The sequence below is a fragment of the Schistocerca gregaria genome, chromosome 4 (genome assembly GCF_023897955.1).
Source record: "Schistocerca gregaria isolate iqSchGreg1 chromosome 4, iqSchGreg1.2, whole genome shotgun sequence".
Lineage (NCBI taxonomy): Eukaryota > Metazoa > Arthropoda > Insecta > Orthoptera > Acrididae > Schistocerca > Schistocerca gregaria.
Window position 1 is genome coordinate 693,218,902 of NC_064923.1, and position 10,203 is coordinate 693,229,104.

At 44.9% G+C, this 10,203-nt stretch overlaps 1 non-coding gene across 1 annotated transcript; it reads left to right on the forward strand.

The window, feature by feature from the left end:
* Positions 1–9,737: 9,737 nt before the first annotated feature.
* Positions 9,738–9,812, forward strand: Trnas-cga (transfer RNA serine (anticodon CGA)). Its single transcript has one exon. It is a non-coding gene; the product is annotated as a tRNA-Ser (tRNA).
* The last annotated feature ends 391 nt before the right edge of the window (positions 9,813–10,203 follow it).

Below are 10,203 nucleotides of genomic sequence, written 5' to 3' on the forward strand. Positions count from 1 at the left end.
CGATTTTTTTCGATGGCGTATAATGAAAACTTCGATTCTTTAATAAAGCTATCCGTATGTGTACCCTTAGAAGAAGGTTTATTTTCTTTTAAAAATACTATTGAATGAGAAGCAAAAGTCTTGGAACACCGATACGTACGAGTGTTGCCCACAATGTAGGGTAACGCATTTTTTTTTCTCAGCAAAAAACAATTCTACAAATGCGATGTATATTTGAAGTCTCCAGAGTGACTGCGCCAAATTTCTGTCACTTCCGATAGATATCGTAGCGGCAACACAGTTTCAAAATGTCGTCTGTACGTGATGTACCTCACAAGCAACGTGCTCTCGTTCAATTTCTCACTGCAGAGAAAAGAACTGTGTGGAATATTCACAAACGCTTGTGCAAATTATATGGAGCATATGCTGTCGACAAAAGTACCATTAATGGCTGGGCAAGAAGGTGAGTTCATTAGAAGGCGGTTCGGCAGAGCTCCACGATTTGCAGCGGTCGAGGAGAAAATCTGCTGTGGCCTTATCCACCAGACATCACGGTGCCTAGAGTATCATCAACCAAACTGACAGCCTGCAGCCACGGGTTGCCCGCCTCGCAGCCACACCGAAGGACTACACAACCAACAGGCAATGTTGATGAACGGCCACAGTAACAACCACAACAAAACCACAGCAAAGACACCAGCGGCCACCAGGGGCCACTACCGGCCGACATAAACATAAGGAAGAGGTCGTTGCAGATCCCGGAACTATCTTCACACGTCAAACCACGTGATGGATAATAATTCCGAGATACTCATCCACCGAAGCGCTATGAAGGCTGGCGCTCGGCCTCACATCGGCAGTTCATCGACCGCCAGCAGACGTGGATAGCTGCCGCCCCCGCAGCTCGACTTGGAATTTCTCGCTAATCTCTGGATTAGGCTTGGAATATCGGCGAAGTCTGTGGCGGAGTGTAGTAGGAAATTATTTCAGTTGTTTTCTATCCTATTTTTGTATGTATTTGAGATTCGAAGACGGTTCACTGTTTTGTGTTGGTGTTCTACTTGGGGAAATTGTTTTGGTTAATTGAACAGTCCAATGAATTGTTTTAGGACGTTGATCGTTATTTCTTCTTCTTGAGCAGACATATCATCATCCACAGCCACACCAAGCTGATGTTGTCATTCACGAGGACAGACACATTACGATTCGGCAGTTGGCGCTGTATCTGTCAATAGCGAAGGAAGTGCGGATGCAACTATGTGGACTCTTGGATATTCAAAAGTGTGTGCAAGAAGGGTCCCACTGTGTCTAACGATGAAACACAAATCGCATAGAAAAAACATTTTTCTTGATTTGTTGCAACGCATTGAAGCTGAGGAGGAGTCCCTCTTGTTCCGGATTGTGACAGGTAATGAAACCTGGGTTCATCATTCTGACTCCGAGACAAAACGACAGATAATGGAATGGTGCCATTCCCAGACCCCACAAAAGAAAAAATTCGAAGCAACTGCTTCCGCCGGAATGGACACTATCACTGTGTTCTGGGACTGTGAAGGAGTGTTTCTCGCTGATGTGATATCAAGAGGCGGTACCATTAATTCAGAAGCATATGTCAACACATTAATCGAACTCAAGATGCACTTCCGGCGACTTCGGCGCCACAGCAGTCCAGCAGATGGTTTGCTGCACCACGATAACGCTGAGGACTGCTGAACACATCGCAAATCAGGGTTGGACTGTGTTACCCCATCTACCCTACAGCCCTGACCTAGCCCCCTCAAACTTCCACTTTTTTGGGTCTTTAATGACCCAAACAAGTGGAAGTTTGAGGGGGCTAGGTCAGGGCTGTAGGGTAGATGGGGTAACACAGTCCAACCCTGATTAATGGATGCCATTCGCGGATGACATTTTGAGGACGATGAGGAGGTGATTCACACAGTGAAGCACTGGCTTCGCCTCCAGGAAAAGGATTGGTACCGACAAGGCATACACGTCCCAGTTTCGCGCTCGGGAACGGCCATAGAACGGGAAGGAGATTACGTGGAAAATTAGGATGTGTAGGTAAAACATCATTATTTAGTGTGTGCAGTCCTCATTATGTCCAATAAAGAATTGTTGAAGAAAATGAATGCAGTGCATTACTTTCTGGGCAACCCTCGTACATACACGGGAGGCGGTAGTACCGCGTTCACAATATATAAAAGGGAAGTTCTCCGGCAGAGTTGTCATTTGTGCCTACGTGATACGCCTGAAAAGTGTTCCGACGTAATTATGGCCGCGCGACGAGAATTTACAAAAGCAGAATGATAGCAGGAGTTACACGCACGGGACATTTCATTTCGGAAATCATTAGGGCATTCAGTAATCCATGATTCAGTCTTAAAAGTGTGCCAAGAATACTAAATTCCACTCATTCCCTCCCACCAAGGACAATGCAGAAGCCGACACACATTCACACAACGACCGAGAGCAGCGGCGATTGCTTAGAATTGTTAGTGCTAACAGATTAGCAACACTGCGTGAAACAACGGCAGAAATCAATGCGGGACGCGCGGAGTGCTTCTCGGTCTACGCGCCTTGTCACGGTCCACGCGGCTTCCCACGTCGAAGGTTGATGTCCTCTCTCGGACATGGGTGTGTGTGTTGTCCATACCATCAATTAGTTTAAGCTTAGGGACCTATGACCTCAGCAGTTTGGTCCCATAAGACCTTACCACAAATTTCCAATTTTCTTTTCCAAGCAGAGTCAATGAATACACAACTGGCACATGTATAATAAAAGTGGATTTGGCAAGGTGGACATTGAGAAAGGCCTCCTCCTCAACTATTTTGTTCGGTATGCTATACTTTGTATCCAGAGAAATAGTAATGAAAAGAAGAATTAATTTTGTATAGCAGTAAGGGAAACGAAAAATGGCGCTAGAAACCGGAGCACTAATAAATTACAAATGTGTCAGCGTCATTGCACATACCCGTAAGCATTAATTGATCCTCACACAATAAATGTCTCCTCAGCTAGAAACAGTCTGCTCCACACACCGTAAGATACTACATGTAAATGTAAATACATTGCTCTACGTTGCATTAAGCGAGACAGAAGTTCTACTGTTGTAGTAGTGTTGCGCTGGAATTAGTCGTGAAAAAGGGGACGTTTGTTACAATTCAGTAAAGGTGAGGTTGGGCAATGAGGACTGGGGCCGCTGGCAGTGTGTAGTAATAGTCGGCAGCCAGTAGGCCAGGCGAAGTAAACATGGTGCGGAGCTGTAGCGGCGTACTGCACGTACGGACTGTTTTGCATGGAGCAACAGCGAGGCAGGGAACAGCAGCGTTGTTTTAAGTGATTGTGATGTAAGATGCTAGGCAGTAGCCAGAGCCGTGAGAGGCGTTGTGTACAAGATTGACGTATGGAATTTACCCCTGGCATAGGTTCTGTTTATCTCTGACACTACGTCAGAGGCCAGGGGAAAATCAGTATAAATAGTCAGGCACGTATAGCTTGAGGGGTGTGCCAGGTCAGTCGAGAGTCGGGTCGGACCTCTGCTAGTCTACGCTTATAGCAGCGGTGTTGTAAACATTCTATGTAAACCTGTAGTTTATTTCTATCTACTTGTTCGGGCTGCATTCCGCCTCCGGTGACGCCACACCGGGGCAGGATGGAACGACAGCCGGATATTTGGAGATTGCAAGGTTTGCCTGAAGGACGGCAGTGACAGTGGTCTGCAGCGGGTCCAGGACAGGCCACGTTCGTTTCCCACCTGGCGTAACGGGGTCCTGGCGAGGCGTAAACTGCAGGAGGTGCACCAGCGCTGTGGCAACACCAGGGGCGGCGGTAGGTGTTGCCATCCGGCAAGCATCACTAACAGCTAGTTGTGGGACAGCATCCAGGAGGGTGCGGGTTCAAATCCGGGCCTCTCATGGGAGCAGCAGCAGCCTGAGGGCCACGGGTGACCAGTACATCCAACTTCGTCCCATCGTCGGACAGAGCAGGACAAACAGGGTCAGGCCCTGTTGTCCCTCCTCCGACCCCCCACCCTCCTCCCTATTAAATGCCAGTGCATGAAGGATTGCCTTTTAGAGATTAACAATGTACACCAAGTTTAGAGGAGTTATCCACCTCGACTCCTGCAGAGACCTGGAGTTATTTAAGACTTCAAGAGTTTTAAGAGAAACTGCACATCAGATTTAGCATTTTAGTCTCCATTTCTTTTAATATTTTTTGTTGAGTTGTTTACACGCCTCACAAAGGGACTCCCTTGGTTATTCCTCTACCATGTATTCAGGATCCTCCTTACTCATACTTATTACTGCATTTTCTGCATGGCTCCAGGCGATCTAGAAGGTATTGGTGGCATTTTCAAGGCAAGCAGTGTCTCCTCCGATTCCCTTAGCGCCCTGCAATCGTTGCAGCACATGCACCCTGTACAGAAATTTGTCTAGTTCATTCATGGCTAGCTGTACTTCCCATTGCGGAGGGGCGAAATAAGGTGTCGTTCTGCCGGATACCAGGCCGTGTGGGAAATTGCGGGAACGAACCGGCCGAAAATGCCACCAAGGAGGCCTGAAGTGGAGACAGCGCTACGAGATGCGCCATTTTCTGACAGGCTGGCATTTCTCTGGTGGGTCGCATACAGTTATGGGAGATGGAGTGGCCGGCATTGAAGGAAAGTAAGCTGCTGTTGGTGAAGCCAGTGGTCCGGCCTCAGAGATTCTCATGCTTGTCGCTCAGGAGAGATGAGGTGGTCCTGAACCGCCTCCGAATTCGCCACTGTCCCTTACTTAAGAAACTTTACTCCGGAGATAGGATTTCCCCGGTCTGTGGTACCCGTGGCGTTAGAGTCACCGTACGCGACGCTTTAAACTGAGTTCATTTTATTTTATGACAAGTGCGGTTCTGGGCGCTACAGTCTGGAGCCATGTGACCGCTACGGTCGCAGGTTCGAATCCAGCTTCGAGCGTGGATGTGTGTGATGTCCTTAGGTTAGTTAGGTTTAAGTAGTTCTGAGTTCTAGGGGACATATGACCTCAGCAGTTGAGTCCCATAGCGCTCAGAGCCATTTTATTTTATGACAAGTGGGCAGAAACGAATGTAGATGTTGATCAGCCCTCTGTTCAGTGATGTCGTGTGCGTTGAAGCTTTTGAAATAAATAATATATCTGGATTCAGGCCTAAGTTATTAAGGTGGAGATTTTAGTGTATATACTCCACCCTAGTCTCATTAAGTTTTTGTAAGGGAACGAATGACCTTGCTGTTGTGCACCCGCAAAACCTTATCATCACAGACATGATCAATAGGTGCCCGAAATGGACTCTTCAACGAGTAGAATGAGACCCCATCCCTACACACTGAGTGCACATGGCGTGCCTCCCCATCTGTTACTGCTATATCCTTAAATGGGTACCATTATTTTCCGCATATTACAACAGCCAATGATTAGTAGACATCCACCCTTTAGTGTTTGTCTCCATTTGACACAGGACGGACACAGAACGTTCCACAAAGTGTAAAGAGAGTTTCACTGGCTCACTTTCAGTTTCACTGGAAGACAGCGTCTTGCTGGGTGGGGGGGGGGGGGGAGAGGTGTAACATGCTGAACTCACCTAGGTCCCTCTCCGCCCTCCACAAGGCATCTAGACCTGCCACTGACATGCCACTCACAGTCAAGTGTTTGAGTAGAGATAGATCCGGTACTTCATACAGGGTAAACATGATGGTACTTGAGGTACCTCTGGTACAAGACTCTCGCTAGCCCTCCCAATACACCAACTCGCAGCATCTTCCAATCGATTGACAGTAGACACGATGATTTCTGACAGCTTACGAACAGAAAATAAGTCATCAGGTGCCTAAGAACAGCATACAAAATATAGCTGCATTGTTCTTGATGCGATATTTTGCAGAACAGCAAACAGCGTTCAATTAAACTCGCTGACTTTCTTAATTTGTGGGCCTCTTATGGTACAACAGTTCCTAGTTGCCTGTAAGAGCTCAAGCGATTATAAGGCAAAAAGAGATATCTGCTATGGCAATAGAAAACCTGCTTGTAAAATTTTCTATTTCTCTTGTAAGATTTTGTCGTTATGGTAGCTAACAAATCAACAATAGCGGTAATTTACGATGAATGCAGCCATGTGCACTTCCGTTAAGAAGAAAAGTAATGCGATACTTTTTTAATTAAATCAGTTGTAAATCATACACTCCGATCTACTTCGAAGCACGGTATACCCAACACTCGCAACTTGCGAAAAATCCTGGATGTGTACCCCTATTCACGTAGATAAGTACAGAAATATGCACTGAAATTGGGAAACAATTATTATTGGTTCAAATGGCTCTGAGCACTATGGCACTTAACATCAGAGGTCATCAGTCCCCTAGAACTTTGAACGAATTAAACCTAACTAACCTAAGGACATCACACACATCCATGCTCGAGGCAGGATTAGAACATGCGACCGAAGCGGTCGCCCGGTTCCAAACTGAAGCGCAGGCGCAATTGTTATTGAACAAGGATACATAAAGTTTACAATTAACCGTATCATAAGAGGTTTTATTGGCACCCTCAAAGGTTAGAAAATTCACTTTATATAAAGGTACAAGTACTCATACAATCAATGACAGATTGCGCAAAATCTTCACGAACAGTAAAGTATTACAATCTAGAATATCGAGTCAGACCTACCTGGTACACGTGATTTGAAACGAAGGAAGATTCGGAAGTGGACTTATACGTGTAAATAAACATGCAAATTGAACGGATTTTTTACTGAGCTGACTTCTTTGGCACCGTCTTTCCTGGCGTGTCATTGATGAACTCTGCTTCGTCAATGTATCCCACTCAAATTTACGAAAATTTTTTAGTGCCACTTGAAACGTCTAACACTGGATCTTTGTCAGATATCAATATAAAATCATGTCATGTACTACAATTATTACTGTACCTATTACTAATTTGAGGTTAACATTTTCACTGAATGCATGGGTTGTTTTTTACGAGTATTTAACTGCCACGTCGTTGCAAAATATGACAAATTGAGCCTAATTTTGACAGTGTTTGCGCGTCTGGTCCGACTATGCAGGCCTTGGGAATATTTCAATAACCAAACCTCAGGGATCCATACACTAGTCATAAAAACGGGAGCTAGGATTATTAACGCCCTTTTCTTTATCCATTTACTGAGAGTGGCTCTTAGCGATCCGACAACATAATCAGTGCTATGTATGTGATGTTTACACTTTTCGACACTTTTTCTCAGCCCCAGCACAGGCATGCTTCAAGGCGCTGAGAAATGACAGATACGTTCCATTAAGCCCTCCAGAATGTTTCACCTGTGTGTATCAAGATATCGGTTCCTCCATTCTATGACATTTCGAACTAAGTAGTTCAAAGTGTCAAGTCTACATATCTAGGAATATATTACATAAGTCCGTCACTCAAAGTGACGTCCGAATGTTCTTACATTAATAATTTAAAATAAGGGCGTGATTCTAATTGAGGTAATTTTGTACTTCTATACCTAAACCTACGCAAGTCATCTGCTGCTCTACGACGGAAAGCTCTTCATGCACCGCTGCATCCCTGTCCTGATGGAGAGATAGTCTGCAAGAACAGCGGTTGTAGGTAAGTTTTCATGTGGGCACCAATATTCGTGACATATAAGCAAGTTGAAACAGATTTCAGTTGATCCTTTCATGAACGTACGCCTTCGAAATTTTAACAATAACCCACGCCGTAATCCACCCCTTGTAGCATCTGTCACTAAATTTAGATGAGTATACCAGTGACGCTTCGAGCTCATTAAGTGAACCTGTGACCAAATATGCTACTCGTCCTTGGATATTCTTCACATCCTTTATCAGTCCTATTTGAAGCGGATATTTGAATGAAGGGAAATATTCAGGTACTGGTCAAATGAAGGTTTTGTAAGATACCTCTTTCGTGAATGGACTACGCTTCCTGAGTATTCTTAAAGTGAATCTCACTGTGGTTCCAGTCTTACATGCGTTTATTTTTATGTGATTGTTCGACTTTATATTGCTCCTTTTACATACTTGCAGATATGTAATATGTGTCCCTGCTTCCAACGACTGTTTTGCAATTTTGAAATCATATAACTATGGGTCTTGTTTCCTATTTATTCGCAATACGGACACAAGCTAAGATGATGAATTAAAATTCGTGCGAAGGCAATAATGATGATTTAAGAAGAGGAAATTGGGCTGAAGGGTTGAACTGAGGTTTGTGTTATGGAGGGCGTTAGACTAGGGCAGTTTGCGCAAGGATTATGGTCCACAATACCACGGTGATGTAGTGTTGAGCACATGTACCTGTTATGCAGGAGACGTGGGTTCAGACTTGGCCTTGGTACAATTTTAATTCATTTCTTCAGCTTCTATCGTTAAGGAAGATAAAGCTTAGACTCATGTATCTCCAGGAAAAGGTAATCGCATCAGATCACTATTCGCAACACTTTACATTTGTTTGTGCTGAGGGTTCTGAGGGTCAACTGCTATCCCCTAGACCAATCTATGAACCTCTCCCGGTTTTTCAGGATTTCGCTAAAATTTTCAAGCGTTATGACTCCTCTGTGGGTAACAGGATCTTCCGAAAACAGCACCAGGGAGCTTCCTACTATTCTCTAGAACGTAAACTTCCAAATAGATTTTTCTAGGCTGCAGTAAGAAGAAGTAGAGATATTGTCCACAAATAACGTCCCCTAAAGGGGTCCGTGTCTGTACCTTCTGCTGCGAATAGTACCAGTGAAATACACTTTTTAATACAACGTTCTGTGCTTCAGTTGTCAGTGGGAGCAGGCTTCAAATCTAAAATGCTGTGCAGGACACAACAGTGTTGGCTAATATATGATAAATACTAGAGTCGTTCGTTAGCGGCATTATCGTAATACCACATTTGACTTCTAGCATTTCCATAGTACCAGTGCTGTACCATAAAGCACTGATGACCAGGTATGTCAATAAAATTGTCTGGAGACGGTCTTGACCGCACAAATATTTTATTTAAACTGGTGACCGGTTTCGATCCATTGCAATCAGATAATATGCATTCCTCATACTCCATGCTGGTGACAGGACCTGGGATGGCTGAGCAGGTTGTTCTAGAGAGACGTAGTCGATTACATCTCTCTAGAGCAGCCTACTAAGTCTGGCCATCTCCTGTCACCATCATGGACTACAAGTTCTGAAATGATCTAAGTACAGGGTGTCCCACTTAAACCTCCCTGATTTCAAGGACCCAGGAGAGATAAACCACAGATTAGATAGTGAAAAATGCACCACATTGTAGAGCATCTCAAATAATTTCTGAAACTTCCTGACAGATTAAAACTGTGTGCCCGACCGAGACTCGAACTCGGGACCTTTGCCTTCCGCGGGCAAGTGCTCTACCAACTCAGCTACCGAAGCACGACTCACGTCCGGTACTCACAGCTTTACTTCTGCCTGTATCCGTCTCCTACCTTTCAAACTTTACAGAAGCTCTTCTGCGAACCTTGCAGAACTAGCACTCCTGAAAGAAAGGATATTGCGGAGACATGGCTTAGCCACAGCCTGGGGGATGTTTCCAGAATGAAATTTTCACTCTGCAGCGGAGTGTGCGCTGATATGAAACTTCCTGACAGATTAAAACTGTGCGCCCGACCGAGACTCGAACTCGGGACCTTTACCTTTGCTTCTGTAAAGTTTGGAAGGTAGGAGACGGATACTGGCAGAAGTAAAGCTGTGAGTACCGGACGTGAGTCGTGCTTCGGTAGCTCAGTTGGTAGAGCACTTGCCCGCGAAAGGCAAAGGTCCCGAGTTCGAGTCTCGGTCGGGCACACAGTTTTAATCTGTCAGGAAGTTTCATATCAGCACACACTCCGCTGCAGAGTGAAAATCTCATTCTGGAAATAATTTCTATTCACGCGTCAGAAGTGCCATGTATCGTCGTCGGAGTTCAGCATGGTCGCATGAAGTGAAAATGGATATTTCACAGCACCACGTGCAAGCAGTAGTATGGTTTGCAGAAACTAAATTGCCGATTGCTGTGCAAAGAAATTATCATCGTGTGTATGAATGTAATCCACCTAATGTGAAAACAATTAAGGAATGGTATAGAAAGTTTCTGGCGACAGGAAGTGTTCTGAAACATCCTGGTGGTGCACATTACGGAGTTTCAGAAGAAACGGTGGAGGACGTCAGACAAACGTTTCTCAGGAGCCGACGTAAG